We start from the raw sequence: 18,205 nt of genomic DNA on the forward strand, positions 1-18,205 counted from the left end.
TACAGTAAATATTGTACAGAACTTTGAATTTATATCATTCATGTTTTTATTTTCAGTCAGTATCTGTAATTAACACATTCCCCTCACTGCTTTTGTTTTTCTTTTTTTATTATAATAAAGCAAATATAAAAATTTTTGCTTTAAGAATGTTAATGGAGAAGAACAGGGAAGGCCAGAGAAAGCTACGTTGTGTGTTTGTAGATCTGGAGAAGGCATACAATAGAATGTTGAGAGATGAGTTATGGTATTGTATGAGAAAGTGTGGAGTGAATGAGAAGTATATCAGAGCAGTGCAAGACACGTATGAGAACAGTGAAACAGCAGTGAGGTGTGCGGTTGGAACGACTGAACGGTTCAAGGTGAAGGTCAAGTCAAGTTTATTTGTCTACTGCGGGGGTTTTCAAAGTGTGGGAGAGTCAGCCCCCCCTCAGAGAGCAAATAAACAACAGCGCCCCCCCTCACAATTTTTGTTGTTGCTATACTTAATGTTCCATTCGTATTTTTAAAAAAATGGTTGTTGTACACATTTTTATTTTTTTCTTTTACACATTTTAAACATCTGTGCTTTTTGAAAACATCTTTTTTACACATTTTAAACATCTGTGCTTTTTTAAAACATCTTTTTTTTAACACATTTTAAACATCTGTGCTTTTTGAAAACAGCTTTTTTTACACATTTTAAACATCTGTGCTTTTTGAAAACATCTTTTTTACACATTTTAAACATCTGTGCTTTTTTAAAACATTTTTTACACGTTTTAAACATCTGTGCTTTTTGAAAACATCTTTTTTTTTTTTACACATATTAAGCATCTGTGCTTTTTGAAAACATCTTTTTTTACACATTTAAAACATATGAGCTTTATTAAAACATCTTTTTTTACACATTTAAAACGAGCTTAATTAAAACATCTTTTTTTACACATTTTAAACATCTGTGCTTTTTTAAAACATCTTTTTTACACATTTTAAACATCTGTGCTTTTTGAAAACATCTTTTTTTACACATTTTAAACATCTGTGCTTTTTGAAAACATCTTTTTACACATTTTAAACATCTGTGCTTTTTTAAAACATTTTTTACACATTTTAAACATCTGTGCTTTTTGAAAACATCTTTTTTACACATTTTAAACATCTGTGCTTTTTTAAAACATCTTTTTTTACACATTTTAAACATCTGTGCTTTTTGAAAACATCTTTTTTTACACATTTACTGTAAAACATATGAGCTTTTTGAAAACATCTTTTTTACACATTTTAAACATCTGTGCTTTTTTAAAACATCTTTTTTTTTACACATTTTAAACATCTGTGCTTTTTGAAAACATCTTTTTTACACATTTTAAACATCTGTGCTTTTTGAAAACATCTTTTTTACACATTTTAAACATCTGTGCTTTTTGAAAACATCTTTTTTACACATTTTAAACATCTGTGCTTTTTGAAAACATCTTTTTTACACATTTTAAACATCTGTGCTTTTTTAAAACATTTTTTACACATTTTAAACATCTGTGCTTTTTGAAAACATCTTTTTTACACATTTTAAACATCTGTGCTTTTTTAAAACATCTTTTTTTACACATATTAAGCATCTGTGCTTTTTGAAAACATCTTTTTTTTACACATTTAAAACATATGAGCTTTATTAAAATATCTTTTTTGCACATTTAAAACGAGCTTAATTAAAACATCTTTTTTTTACACATTTTAAACATCTGTGCTTTTTGAAAACATCTTTTTTACACATTTTAAACATCTGTGCTTTTTGAAAACATCTTTTTTACACATTTTAAACATCTGTGCTTTTTGAAAACATCCTTTTTTTACACATTTTAAACATCTGTGCTTTTTGAAAACATCTTTTTACACATTTTAAACATCTGTGCTTTTTTAAAACATCTTTTTTTACACATTTTAAACATCTGTGCTTTTTGAAAACAGCTTTTTTTACACATTTTAAACATCTGTGCTTTTTGAAAACATCTTTTTTTACACATTTACTGTAAAACATATGAGCTTTTTGAAAACATCTTTTTTACACATTTTAAACATCTGTGCTTTTTTAAAACATCTTTTTTTTACACATTTTAAACATCTGTGCTTTTTGAAAACATCTTTTTTACACATTTTAAACATCTGTGCTTTTTGAAAACATCTTTTTTACACATTTTAAACATCTGTGCTTTTTGAAAACATCTTTTTTACACATTTTAAACATCTGTGCTTTTTGAAAACATCTTTTTTACACATTTTAAACATCTGTGCTTTTTTAAAACATTTTTTACACATTTTAAACATCTGTGCTTTTTGAAAACATCTTTTTTACACATTTTAAACATCTGTGCTTTTTTAAAACATCTTTTTTTACACATATTAAGCATCTGTGCTTTTTGAAAACATCTTTTTTTTACACATTTAAAACATATGAGCTTTATTAAAATATCTTTTTTGCACATTTAAAACGAGCTTAATTAAAACATCTTTTTTTTACACATTTTAAACATCTGTGCTTTTTGAAAACATCTTTTTTACACATTTTAAACATCTGTGCTTTTTGAAAACATCTTTTTTACACATTTTAAACATCTGTGCTTTTTGAAAACATCCTTTTTTTACACATTTTAAACATCTGTGCTTTTTGAAAACATCTTTTTACACATTTTAAACATCTGTGCTTTTTTAAAACATCTTTTTTTTACACATTTTAAACATCTGTGCTTTTTGAAAACAGCTTTTTTTTACACATTTTAAACATCTGTGCTTTTTGAAAACATCTTTTTTACACATTTTAAACATCTGTGCTTTTTTAAAACATTTTTTACACGTTTTAAACATCTGTGCTTTTTGAAAACATCTTTTTTTTACACATATTAAGCATCTGTGCTTTTTGAAAACATCTTTTTTTACACATTTAAAACATATGAGCTTTATTAAAACATCTTTTTTTACACATTTAAAACGAGCTTAATTAAAACATCTTTTTTTTACACATTTTAAACATCTGTGCTTTTTTAAAACATCTTTTTTACACATTTTAAACATCTGTGCTTTTTGAAAACATCTTATTTTTTTACACATTTTAAACATCTGTGCTTTTTGAAAACATCTTTTTACACATTTTAAACATCTGTGCTTTTTTAAAACATTTTTACACATTTTAAACATCTGTGCTTTTTGAAAACATCTTTTTTACACATTTTAAACATCTGTGCTTTTTTAAAACATCTTTTTTTACACATTTTAAACATCTGTGCTTTTTGAAAACATCTTTTTTTACACATTTACTGTAAAACATATGAGCTTTTTGAAAACATCTTTTTTACACATTTTAAACATCTGTGCTTTTTGAAAACATCTTTTTTACACATTTTAAACATCTGTGCTTTTTTAAAACATCTTTTTTTACACATTTTAAACATCTGTGCTTTTTGAAAACATCTTTTTTACACATTTTAAACATCTGTGCTTTTTGAAAACATCTTTTTTACACATTTTAAACATCTGTGCTTTTTGAAAACATCTTTTTTACACATTTTAAACATCTGTGCTTTTTTAAAACATCTTTTTTTACACATATTAAGCATCTGTGCTTTTTGAAAACATCTTTTTTTTACACATTTAAAACATATGAGCTTTATTAAAACATCTTTTTTGCACATTTAAAACGAGCTTAATTAAAACATCCTTTTTTACACATTTTAAACATCTGTGCTTTTTGAAAACATCTTTTTTACACATTTTAAACATCTGTGCTTTTTGAAAACATCTTTTTTACACATTTTAAACATCTGTGCTTTTTGAAAACATCTTTTTTTTACACATTTTAAACATCTGTGCTTTTTGAAAACATCTTTTTACACATTTTAAACATCTGTGCTTTTTTAAAACATTTTTTACACATTTTAAACATCTGTGCTTTTTGAAAACATCTTTTTTACACATTTTAAACATCTGTGCTTTTTTAAAACATCTTTTTTTTTACACATTTTAAACATCTGTGCTTTTTGAAAACATCTTTTTTACACATTTTAAACATCTGTGCTTTTTGAAAACATCTTTTTTTTACACATTTTAAACATCTGTGCTTTTTGAAAACATCTTTTTTACACATTTTAAACATCTGTGCTTTTTGAAAACATCTTTTTTACACATTTTAAACATCTGTGCTTTTTTAAAACATTTTTTACACATTTTAAACATCTGTGCTTTTTGAAAACATCTTTTTTACACATTTTAAACATCTGTGCTTTTTTAAAACATCTTTTTTTACACATATTAAGCATCTGTGCTTTTTGAAAACATCTTTTTTTACACATTTAAAACATATGAGCTTTATTAAAACATCTTTTTTACACATTTAAAACGAGCTTAATTAAAACATCTTTTTTTACACATTTTAAACATCTGTGCTTTTTTAAAACATCTTTTTTTACACATTTTAAACATCTGTGCTTTTTGAAAACATCTTTTTTACACATTTTAAACATCTGTGCTTTTTGAAAACATCTTTTTTACACATTTTAAACATCTGTGCTTTTTGAAAACATCTTTTTTTACACATTTTAAACATCTGTGCTTTTTGAAAACATCTTTTTTACACATTTTAAACATCTGTGCTTTTTGAAAACATCTTTTTTACACATTTTAAACATCTGTGCTTTTTTAAAACATCTTTTTTTACACATTTTAAACATCTGTGCTTTTTGAAAACATCTTTTTTACACATTTTAAACATCTGTGCTTTTTGAAAACATCTTTTTTACACATTTTAAACATCTGTGCTTTTTTAAAACATCTTTTTTTACACATTTTAAACATCTGTGCTTTTTGAAAACATCTTTTTACACATTTTAAACATCTGTGCTTTTTTAAAGATATTTTTTTTTTGGGCTTTTTGCACCTTTTATTGGATAGGACAGTGTAGAGACAGGAAATGAGCGGGAGAGAGAGAGACGGGAAGGGATCGGGAAATGACCTCGGGCCGGAATCGAACTCGGGTCGCCCGCATTCATGGTATGGCGCCTTAACCACCTGAGCCACGACGCCCCCTAAACATCTGTGCTTTTTTAAAACATTTTTTACACATTTTAAACATCTGTGCTTTTTGAAAACATCTTTTTTACACATTTTAAACATCTGTGCTTTTTTAAAACATCTTTTTTTACACATTTTAAACATCTGTGCTTTTTGAAAACATCTTTTTTACACATTTTAAACATCTGTGCTTTTTGAAAACATCTTTTTTACACATTTTAAACATCTGTGCTTTTTTAAAACATCTTTTTTTACACATTTTAAACATCTGTGCTTTTTGAAAACGCTGGTTACGAATGTAACCGTGGTTCTATGAATAGTGGAAGACCGCCAGAGGCAGTTCTTATAGTGGAATATCATGCGCTCGCGCATGGCAACGAGAACTTATTGATTTGTTGTCATCTCGTGACGTCATGACGCCCAATGTAACAAAACCTGTAAACGAGTCATGATCTGTCTTAATGGTCATTCTCGCAATTCCGAGTGACCCAAGACTCTGGCGGTCTTCCACTATTCATAGAACCACGGTTACATTCGTAACCAGCGTTCTATTTCATACTTCCAGACCGCCAGAGGCAGTTCTTATAGTGGAAGACTTATACAACCAAGTCACAAGGAATAACACACTCCAGTCAGTCCTTCAATTGAACTCAAAACCTTTATTGATAAACAATGCATGCATCACACCTAGACATCACTAGGGAGCAAAGCTGAAGAAACTGGTGGAAGTGGCACCACATTCACACGGTAAAACCTGGAAAAGGTACACGGTGATGACCAAGTAGCCGCAGAACAGATATCAACAAGAGAAATTCCTCTTAATGCAGCCCAAGATGTCGCAACAGCACGCGTTGAGTGGCATCTTGCAGAAGCAGGAGCTGTTTTATCAGCAAAGCGGTAGGCACTGGTAATGGCCTCCGAAACCCAGTGTGCCAGTCTCTGTTTTGAAAGGGGTGCTCCTTTCCCACACTCCCCAAAACGGATAAACAACTGGTCTGTTTTTCGCCACTGAGCAGTCTGAGAAACATACTGGCGCAAAGCACGCACCGGACACAGTTCAGAGCGGGGCTCATCATCAGGGCGGAATGCCGCCAGAACAATCGGCTGATTAGCAAACTGAGGGGAAAGCACCTTTGGTAGAAAAGCAGGATTAGGCCATAATGTCACCTGACTGTCTTCTGGTCCCCAACGCATACACTGAGCACTAACAGAAAGAGCATGAAGTTCACTAACTCTCTTGGTAGAAGTGATAGCCAACAAGAACGCAGTCTTGATAGAAAGCCACTTAATCTCTGCCTGCTCTAAAGGCTCGAATGGTGGAGAACACAATCCATTCAGAACAGTGTGCAAGTCCCAAGAAGCACAATCCGTTCGCGGGCGCGGGTGTAGTCGTTGGGCACCCTTCATAAAAGCTACCACTAACTTGTGAGCACCCAATGAAACCCCTTCAGTTGGTGCCCTGTAGGCAGCCAGTGCTGCGACATATACTCTCAAGGTGGCAGGAGAGCGACCATTATCCAGCAGATGTTGAAGAAAATCAAGAATTGTTACCACAGGACATTCAAGGGGGTTCAAAGAATGAGTAGTGCACCAGGTAGTGAAAAGCTTCCATCTGTTTTCATACATTGTCCTAGTAGATTGAGCACGAGCATTCAGAACAGTGTGCCTAACCCCTTCTGAACAGTCCATGACACTTTGGTTCCCCCCAGTGGCCAAACCCAGAGTTTCAGCCTGTCTGGACAAGGGTGCCAGAGCTGCCCCTCCATTTGGGACAGAAGATCCTTCCTCATTGGCAATGGCCGGGGAGGCCCCACGGTTAGAGTCAGTAGTAAGTGAAACCAAGGCATGCTCGGCCATCTGGGCGCTACCAAGAGCACCCTGTGGCCCATTTCCCGTACTCGATTGAGCACACCCCAGATCAGTGGAATAGGTGGGAACGCAAACAGTAGCACATCCGGCCACTCGTGAGTCAGAGCATCCCTGCCCAGTGACTCCGGTTCTGCCATCTCTGCATACCACAGAGGGCAATGTGTTGTCTCCTTGGACGCGAACAAGTCTACTGTCGCTGTGCCATAAGTGTTCCAAATTTTCTGCACAACCTCCTTGTGCAAGTGCCAGTCTCCTGCCCTCTGTCTCCTCCGGGACAGTGCATCGGGCACCACATTGAGGTGACCTGGAATGTGTGTTGCACGGAGGGAGAGGAAACGTGTTTCTGCCCAAGTCAGGAGTGCCTGTGTCAGACGAAGAGAGGGAAGGGACCTTGTGCCTCCCTGGTGATTTATGTGAAACACCACAGAGGTGTTGTCTGTCCTCACCATCACATGTTTTCCCCTCAGAACACTCTCGAAATGCTTGAGAGTCAGGAAAACAGCTTGTAGTTCGAGAACATTGATATGGCAGCGTTTCATGTGAGGATCCCATTGACCGCTTACCCCCTGATGTTGCCACACCCCTCCCCAGCCTGTGAGAGAGGCATCCGTTGTGATTACCTCCCTGCGAGCGGGGGGTGGGCCCATTTGGACTCCAGACCGTAGGAAGTCTTCCTGTTTCCATCGCTGGAGGTGCAAGCTGCAGCTCCTTGTCATCTGTACCAAGGTATACCGGTTGTGAACCGATGACAGGCGCAGCTCTATCAGCCACCATTGAAACGGCCGTAGGTACAGTAGGCCAAACTGAACGACTGTGGTTGCTGCTGTAAGCAGTCCCGCCAGTCTTAGAAGCTGAATGTATGAGATCCTGCGTCCTGGACGAACTTTTGTCAGGGCATGCTGAATCGCCAACCGTCTGGCTTTGGTGAGAGTGGCCCGCATGGTCCTGGAGTCTAAGTGCATGCCGATGAAATTCACTGATTGGGCAGGAGTTAGGCAGCTCTTCTCCCAATTCACCTTGAAGCCAAGCTCTGTGACATGACGCAAAAGGCGGCTGGTGTCCGCCATCGCTTGTTCCGGGGTTGCTGCACATAGCAGCCAGTCGTCCAAGTACGGCAGGACTAACATGCCTTCCGCTTGGAGAGGTTCCAGTGCAGCCTGGACGCACTTTGTGAACACCCGGGGGGCTAGAGAGAGTCCAAATGGAAGAACTCTGTATTGGTAGGCCTTGTGTTGAAAACTGAAACGGAGAAACTACCTGTGCTCCTCTGCAATGGGCACATGGAAATAGGCCTCCTTTAAGTCTATCGTCACAAACCATGTGCCTGGTTCTATGGCTCGAACAACATCCATAGTGCGCAACATCCGGAAAGGTAAACGCTTGAGGAACCTGTTTACATGTCTTAAATCTAGGATGGGCCTGAACCCGCCATCCTTTTTTGGAACTAGAAAATAACGGGAGTAGAGACCCTCCACCTGAACTTGGGGGTCTACCTCCTCTATGGCGCCTTTCTGCAGTAACTGCTGAACTTCTGCAGTAAGCGCTAGAACTTGCCCTGGGTCCTTTACTGCCGTAGGACAAACGCGGGCACAAGGTTGTGGTCGACAGCGAAACTGTAGGCGGTAACCTTTTTCGAGCGTCTCGAGAAGCCACTCGTTGGAAGTTATTTCTCTCCAGCGCTGAATATGGACCACTGAAAAATGAGTCGCCGTCAACCCCAGGCAGTCAGCGCCGTCTGCTCGCTGGTTCATTGGCTTTGGGGGGGCGCTGGCGTGGAGGTTGCCATGCAGGCCAGGGGCGTGAGCGTTGGTTCGAAGCGCCATGATGGGCCAAGTGTGTAGGCCTGGCGTACTGGCCACGGAAGAACCTGTTAGGACTGCGTGCTGGCACCGGCTGTGGGGGAGCCTGGCGGTTCGGACGTACACTTACTCGAGGGTCGTCAAAGCCTGAACGCCGTGCAGCATGCTGAGAGCGTGACTCTGTAACCCGTACTCTTCTTTCCAGGGCCTCCTGTGCGGCTGGCCCGAACAGGTGGCCCGGTGTAAGCGGCAATTGGCGCAGGTTGTTACGACAAGCTTCTGGTAAGGACGACTGTGCTAGCCACACTTGGCATCTGGCATGAGCAAGGAGGCCCAGAGCCCTCCCACAATCACTAGCCATTGCACCAAGAGCTTGAAGGGAAGCATCCAGCAGACCAGAGACAGAGTCATCTGTGGAAGTGGAATCCAAGGTAGCATGTAAAGCCGACAGAAGATGGCCCATAGAATTGCCAATACGGCCCAACCTGGCAACTGTGTTGTAGGTTTTGACCAGTGCATTGTCAGTGCGCCTGCACTCCTTATTGGGGCATCGCACGTCCGGACGTAGGGCTTCATCTGGTGATACAATGAGGGATGCCACACAGGGCTCTAATGCTGGCATTGAGCCAAGGCCAGTAGTATCTGGTGCAGACATATCAGATAGCATGCGTGCAACACGATCAGGCCGGAATGAAAGAGCTGATCGGAAAGCTGCAGACACGACCTCTGTAAAGTCCTTACAATGTGGAATAATCACCTCTTTTGAGCCAGGTACAGAGTGACACAAGAGGTTGGTAGGGCCTGACTGAGCATTTGGAACATCCAAATTCAACTTTGCAAGCGCCATTTTAATGTTACCACGCATTGACATAGCAACAGAGGCTCCGCTCTCTGATTCAGATCCACTGCCACTTACTGTGTACAAGGAGGATGGCCGAGACGGTTGTTGTGCTACATGAGCCTGCTGATCATTGCTCTCCAAAAGGAGAGAGTCAGTCGCTGCCAGTGAAATTGCATCGCTCTCTTCTGGTTCCACATTAGGTGGATGCTCAGTTAAAAGAGGAACGTGAGCATTGAGATGCGTTGCATTGTCCGTCTGATCCATTCTATCATTAACCGCTGACATAGTAGGACCTGATAAAAGCGCCTGTAGTCTTTGTACAGTTGTAGTAAGCTCGTCCATGCGCTTCGCTAGCTTACTAGAAGAAGCACGTCGCTTCAGTTTCCGATGCTCCTCAACATCCGGACGTTTACGTTTAGTCCCGTGAGTATCAACTGCAGCAGGAGTTAAAAGCTCCGATGCGCTCGGAGAGATGCTAGCAAGACGCTGCTGGCGGAGCTCGAATGGCATAATGCTACAATCGGGGCAAGGATTAGATAACGCATCTTCCAGATGCTGTAGTCCCAAGCAGGATGGGCAGCGATCATGCCCATCTAACATATCCATCCCAGCATAGCACTGCGTACAGAGAGCAGGGTGATCCATATCCACGAACAACGCAGAGCCAACACGACGGTTATGTTGTTAAGTGGACAAGGCCAGAGAGCCAGTCGGCTATGGAGGCAACCGCTCCCGAGGGTTAGCCTACTCTTACTCAACCAACGAGGGAACCCTGGAAACCAAGAGGTACTCGTTGGGAAGATAATTCACCAGGCGAGGGAACCTTGGAACCCAACAGGTACTCGCCGGTAAAGGTAGATTCAAAGTAAATAACTTACCTGATAAAATTCAATCAGAGTGTTGCAAGTGTGTCTGTATCACCGAACGAGGGAACTTTGGGCAACCAAAGTACTCGCCGGTTAACTCCAATCCAGTTCGCAGACAACAGCTAGGTGGGGAAGCAATTAGCTAAGCCCAATAGAAAAAGCTGTCGAAGTCCACAAAAATAGTTCTCTGCCTTGCGAGAATGAAAAAGAGACAGATCATGACTCGTTTACAGGTTTTGTTACATTGGGCGTCATGACGTCACGAGATGACAACAAATCAATAAGTTCTCGTTGCCATGCGCGAGCGCATGATATTCCACTATAAGAACTGCCTCTGGCGGTCTGGAAGTATGAAATAGAACATCTTTTTTTTTACACATTTACTGTAAAACATATGAGCTTTTTGAAAACATCTTTTTTACACATTTTAAACATCTGTGCTTTTTGAAAACATCTTTTTTACACATTTTAAACATCTGTGCTTTTTGAAAACATCTTTTTTACACATTTTAAACATCTGTGCTTTTTGAAAACATCTTTTTTATACATTTAAAACATATGAGCTTTATTAAAACATCTTTTTTTACACATTTAAAACATATGAGCTTTATTAAAACATCTTTTTTTACACATTTTAAACATCTGTGCTTTTTTAAAACATCTTTTTTACACATTTTAAACATCTGTGCTTTTTGAAAACATCTTTTTTTACACATTTAAAACATATGAGCTTTATTAAAACATCTTTTTTACACATTTTAAACATCTGTGCTTTTTGAAAACATCTTTTTTACACATTTAAAACATATGAGCTTTATTAAAACATCTTTTTTTTACACATTTTAAACATCTGTGCTTTTTTAAAAAAAAAAATCTTGTTTTACACATTTTAAACACCTCATAGCATCGTTAGCTAGCACCTCTTGGCAGACAACACACTGTGGCAGTGGAGCATCTTCAGATCCAGTCCATGAAAATCCAAACTTTAAATAATCGTGGTCATACTTCCTTCTTTTTTTGCTTGGCCCAGACTCTGTCTCCTCACCCATTGTAGCTTTAGGTACTAAAAATCGATCCATTTTGTCTCTGGCAAAGGCTAGCTGAAGTTCGCTAAATGTCCGCAATAGTAACTTATTCTGTTTTATTTTTCCTGACGTTGCGCCCCCTAGGGGAGGCGCACCCCACACTTTGAAAAGCCCTGGTCTAGCGCTTTTAACAATAAAAATTGTCGCAAAGCAGCTTTACAGAATTTGAACAACTTAAAACATGAGCTAATTTTATCCCCAATCTATCCCCAACGAGCACGCCTGTGGCGATGGTGGCAAGGAAAAACTCCCTCAGACGACACGAGGAAGAAACCTCGAGAGGAACCAGACTCAAAAGGGAACCCATCCTCATTTGGGCAACAACAGACAACATAACTATAACATTAACAGTCCTAGCAAAGTCAGCTTCGTTGATGCTATAAACCCCCCCACCAACGGAAACCCGAGCGCAAAACCGTTCACGACAACCGCAATCCCAAAGTCAGCAAGTCAACCACAGTCCCAAAGTCAGCAAGTCAACTGCAGTCCTAAAGTCAGCAAGTCAACTGCAATCCCCAGCCACAAAAACACCACTGCAAGAGTCCAGAGCGTCCTCCAGGCGCGACCCCCAACTGTCCACATGGGGCCGCCCTCCACAGGAGCGATGCGATGAGACTCCAACCAGACATAGGGCACCAGGATGGATCAGGCAGGTCCGAGGAGCAGAAGAGGCCAGCATCTCGATCCCAGGACTGACATGTAACTCAGAGGGACAGATTTTTTTTTTTTTGGGGGGGGAGAAGAGAGAGAAAACACAGGTTGTTAGGTATGCCCAATGTCACCTGAATAAGTAGAAACAGTATACATATTGCACTGAGTACAAGCAGGGACTCCGGTAACTAACTATGACAGCATAACTAAAAGGGGAGAGCTAGAAGGTAACACAGGCATGAGGGAGCCCTGGGACATAAAGCAGCCAGCCACTACACCGTCAACAAACTCGAGTGAGCAAGCGAGTGGGGGACTGACAGCATCCATACATCCCAGTTTACCAAAACACTCTATGTCTGAGGACCCTCCAGATCTACACCTTTACCTCATAAACACCATTAACAAAAGGCTTGACTAAACAGATATGTTTTCAGCCTAGACTTAAACACTGACACTGTGTCTGATTCCCGAACACTACTTGGAAGGCTGTTCCATAACTGTGGGGCTTTGTAAGAAAAGGCTCTGCCTCCTGATGTAGCCTTCACTATATGAAGTACCAGCAGATAGCCTGCACCTTTTGATCTAAGTAGGTGGGACTTCATCAAGGATCTGCTTTGAGTCCTTTTTTGTTTGCCATAGTGATGAATAGCTTGACAGACGAAGTGAGGCAAGAGTCACCATGGAACATGATGTTTGTGGATGATATTGTGATATGTGGTGAAAGTAGAAAGGAGGTTGAGTTGGGTTTGGAGAGATGGAGGTATGCAGTGGAACGAAGAGGAATGAAGGTGAGCAGTAGCAAAACAGAATACATGTGCATCAATGAGAATGAGGATGAGAGTGTAGTGAAGATGCAAGGAGTAGACATAAAGAAAGTTGGTGAAGTCAAGTACCTGGGGTCAACTGTGCAGGAAAATGGGGGCTGCGATAGTGAGGTGAGAAAGAGAGTGCAGGCAGGGTGGAGCAGTTGGAGAAGGATTTCAGGAGTCATTTGTGATAGGAAAGTCCCAGCAAAAGTGAAAAGTAAGATGTATAAGACAGTAGTGAGACCAGCTGTGATGTATGGATTGGAGACCGTACCCTTAACGAAGAGACAGGAGGCAAAGTTGGAGGTGGCGGAGTTGAGGATGTTAAGGTTTGCGATGGGAGTGACAAGGTTGGACAGGATAAGGAACGAGCACATCAGAGGGACAGCACATGTGGAGAGCTTGGGAATTAAGCTAAGAGAGATGAGACTGAGATGGTATGGGCACATCCTGAGAAGAGATGCAGAGCATGTTGGAAGGAGCATGTTGGGGATGGACCTGCCAGGCAAACAAAAACGAGGAAGGCCAAAGAGGAGATACATGGATGTGGTGAGAGAGGACATGAAAGTGGCAGGTGTGGTAGAGAAGGATGCGGAAGACAGAGAGCAATGGAGACGAAAGATCCGCTGTGGTGACCCCTAATCGGGAGCAGCCAAAAGAAGAAGAAGAAAAAGAAGAGGATTATAATAAAGCAAAGATCAAGAAAATGAGGATATCATATAGGCCTACACATAGACAGCAACATAAACAATATAAAGTAAGTTAATTTTATTTATAGAGCGCATTTAAAACAATGCCCGCTGACCAAACTGCTGTACAAAGTCTCATCTCATCTCATCTCATTATCTGCAGCCGCTTTATCCTGTTCTACAGGGTCGCAGGCAAGCTGGAGCCTATCCCAGCTGACTACGGGAGAAAGGCGGGGTACACCCTGGACAAGTCGCCAGGTCATCACAGGGCTGACACATAGACACAGACAACCATTCACACTCACATTCACACCTACGGTCAATTTAGAGTCACCAGTTAACCTAACCTGCATGTCTTTGGACTGTGGGGGAAACCGGAGCACCCGGAGGAAACCCACGCGGACACGGGGAGAACATGCAAACTCCGCACAGAAAGGCCCTCGCCGGCCACGGGGCTCGAACCCAGGACCTTCTTGCTGTGAGGTGACAGCGCTAACCACTACACCACCGTGCCACCCACTGTACAAAGTGCTATAAATAATCAGTATACATAAATCAACGCCAGGGGGAAGTTATCAATCAATCAATCAATCAATCAATCAATCAATCAATAAACAATAATAATCGACTGCTAGACTATTTATTTGTTTGTTTATATTTATTAACTAAAATACACTTAATGTCTTAAAGTAATGATGGATGTAGTTTCTCTTTACCTAGTCGAGCTGTTCTTGACATAATATGGATTACTACAGTTGTAGAATAGGGCTATTTACTGTATTTTTATTATTTACTATTTACTATTTGATCTCAGATGCATTAGGAAGGCAAGAAATTGCACTAATTAACTTTTGACGAGACACACCCGTTAATTGAAAAGCATTCCAGGTGACTACCTCATGAAGCTGATTAAGATAATGCCAACAGTGTGCAAAGCGTCATCAAGGTAAGCAAACTGATCGAGAAGGTTGTCTATGACCAACTCAATCAGTACCTCACAGATCATAACCTCTTATATGAGTATCAGTCAGGTTTCTGGTTCTCTTACTCCACAGATACTTGTTTAATTCATCTCACTTACTATATTAAGTCTCAACAAGACAAAGGCAATTACACAGGTATGGTACTTCTAGATCTACAAAAAGCCTTTGATACTGTAGACCATAGTATTCTTCTTATGAAGCTTGAAGCCATGGGGCTTCATAAACCTGCTGTTAACTGGTTCCATGCCTACCTAAGTAATAGGCAGCAGCGTGTGGAAGTTGTCTACACCTGTTAATGTGATCTGTGGTGTCCCACAGGGCTCAATATTGGGCCCTTTGCTTTTCCTTATCTATGTTAATGATATGCCCTCCACAGTAAATAGTAAACTGCTATTGTATGCAGACGATTCTGCCCTCTTGGTAGCTGGAAAGAATACTGTCGACATACAACAGCAGCTGTCTTCCGAATTTCAATCTGTCCATGAATGGCTTATTGATAACAAGCTATCCCTCCATCTTGGGAAGACAGAATCCATACTCTTTGGATCCAAATGGAGACTCCATAATTCTGAGTCTATAGACATCATATGTGATGGTCAAACCCTTGCCAGTAAAACCTGTGTAAAATATTTAGGAGTTGTTCTTGACCAGTCACTATCAGGGAGCCAAATCACTGACACTGTCATTAGCAAATCCAATGCTAAACTTAAATCCCTGTCTAGGCAGACCAGACAATTTGACAAGGCTATCAAAAAGCTTTTAGTGTCAGCTCTAATACAGTGTCATTTTGACTATGCCAGTGCTTTTTGGTACTCTGGTCTTAACAAGAAAAAGCAAGCTCGTCTGCAGACCACTTAGAACATAATAGTTCGATATCTATTCAGTGCCCCTCCTAGGACCCATATAGGTCATGTTGAGTTTGAGCAGGTCAAGATGTTGCCAGTGAGCCTTCGAGTCAAACAGCTTAAATTAAATCACATGCACGACATTATTCATGGTAATGTTCCACAATATCTAACATCTGCCTTTATTCCAAACTCTTCCTGCCGTAATACCCATTCAGGCCCCCTCTCTCTGCTTATCCCTTCTGTTAGATCTTTTGGACAGTCCCCTTTCACATATACTGGTGCTTGCCTTTGGAATGGTTTACCTAATCATATACGGTCTCAGTCTTCCAAAAATGCTTTCAAACATCTAGTCCCAACCTTTTTATCTCAACAGCTTTTAGAGGAAGAACTCAACCCTTTTATTACGTCATTATCTAACTAGTCCTCTGTTATTATATTGTCTTTGTCTTGTTACTTTTGATACAGGTATTTGTTTACTCATATTTTGCACTAAGTACTTTTATACAGTATTATCGTTTTATATTTATATCATCCATCCATCCATCCATCCATCCATCCATCCATTGTCTGTAGCCACTTATCCTGTGCATGGTCGCAGGGAAGCTGGAGCCTATCCCAGCTGACTATGGGCGAAAGACGGGGTACACCCTGGACAAGTCTATTTATAGTCATCTCATCTCATCTCATCTCATCTCATCTCATTATCTCTAGCCACTTTATCCTGTTCTACAGGGTCGCAGGCAAGCTGGAGCCTATCCCAGCTGACTACGGGCGAAAGGCGGGGTACACCCTGGACAAGTCGCCAGGTCATCACAGGGCTGACACATAGACACAGACAACCATTCACACTCACATTCACACCTACGGTCAATTTAGAGTCACCAGTTAACCTAACCTGCATGTCTTTGGACTGTGGGGGAAACCGGAGCACCCGGAGGAAACCCACGCGGACACGGGGAGAACGTGCAAACTCCGCACAGAAAGGCCCTTGCCGGCCACGGAGCTCAAACCTGGACCTTCTTGCTGTGAGGTGACAGCGCTAACCACTACACCACCGTGCCGCCCTCTATTTATATTATTATCATATTTATTTATACTATTCATGTTGTCTGTTGGGTCTTACATTTTTTTTAAACATATAAACTAATAAGGGTGGCATGGTGGTGTAGTGGTTAGCACTGTCGCCTCACAGCAAGAAGGTCCTGAGTTCGAGCCCAGTGGCCGACGAGGGCCTTTCTGTGTGGAGTTTGCATGGTGTCCGCGTGGGTTTCCTCCCGGTGCTCTGGTTTCCCCCACAGTCTAAAGGCATGCAGGTTAGGTTAACTGGTGGCTCTAAATTGACTGTAGGTGTGAATGTGAGTGTGAATGGTTGTCTGTGTCTATGTGTCAGCCCTTCAATAACCTGGCGACTTGTCCAGGGTGTACCCCGCCTCTCACCCATAGTTAGCTGGGATAGGCTCCAGCTTGCCTGTGATCCTGTTGGACAGGATAAGTGGCTACAGATAATGGATGGATGGATTATTATCATATTTATTTATAATATTCATGTTGTCTGTTATCAATGTATATGTACCATATTTTTCTTTATTTTAATTTTACATTCTATATTTTCCCTTCGTTTTGTCACTTGATTTTATGGACCACAATGGAAATAAGTGTTTTCACTTTCTTGTGTCATCCATGTATTTTTAATGTATTTACAATTGTTTGTACATATTTACATTGAATTTACAAAATAAAATCAATCAATCAAGGTAAACCCTGGCTACTTTGAAGAATCTAAACTATGAAACGTTGCTTTTTGACACTTTTTTTTTACCACATAATTCTGTATAGGGCGACATGGTGGTGTAGTGGTTAGCGCTGTCACTTCACAGCAAGAAGGTTCTGGGTTTGAGCCCAGTGGCTGATGGGCCTTTCTGTGTGGAGTTTGCATATTCTCCCCGTGTCCGCGTGGGTTTCCTCCGGGTGCTCCGGTTTCCCCCACAGTCCAAAGACATGCAGGTTAGGCTAACTGGTGACTCTAAATTGACCGTAGGTGTGAATGTGAGTGTGAATGGTTGTCTGTGTCTATGTGTCAGCCCTGTGATGACCTGGCGACTTGTCCAGGGTGTACCCCGCCTTTCGCCCGTAGTCAGCTGGGATAGGCTCCAGCTTGCCTGCGACCCTGTAGAACAGGATAAAGCGACTAGAGATAATGAGAATTTTGTATATGTTACAGATGCTATTTCATAGTTTTGATGTCTTCAGTTTTATTCTACAATGTAGAAAATAGTCTCATCTAATCTCATTATCTGTAGCCGCTTTATCCTGTTCTACAGGGTCGCAGGCAAGCTGGAGCCTATCCCAGCTGACTACGGGCGAAAGGTGGGGTACACCCTGGACAAGTCGCCAGGTCATCACAGGGCTGACACATAGACACAGACAACCATTCACACTCACACCTACGGTCAATTTAGAGCCACCAGTTAACCTAACCTGCATGTCTTTGGACTGTGGGGGAAACCGGAGCACCCGGAGGAAACCCACACGGACACGGGGAGAACATGCAAACTCCGCACAGAAAGGCCCTCGCCGGCCACGGGGCTTGAACCCGGACCTTCTTGCTGTGAGGCGACAGCGCTAACCACTACACCACCGTGCCGCCTGTAGAAAATAGTCAAAATACAAAAAAAAAAAAAAAAAACCTTTGAATGAGTAGGGGTGTATAAACCTTTGACTGCTACTG

Source organism: Neoarius graeffei, chromosome 24, assembly GCF_027579695.1.
Source record: "Neoarius graeffei isolate fNeoGra1 chromosome 24, fNeoGra1.pri, whole genome shotgun sequence".
NCBI classification, from domain to species: Eukaryota; Metazoa; Chordata; class Actinopteri; order Siluriformes; family Ariidae; genus Neoarius; species Neoarius graeffei.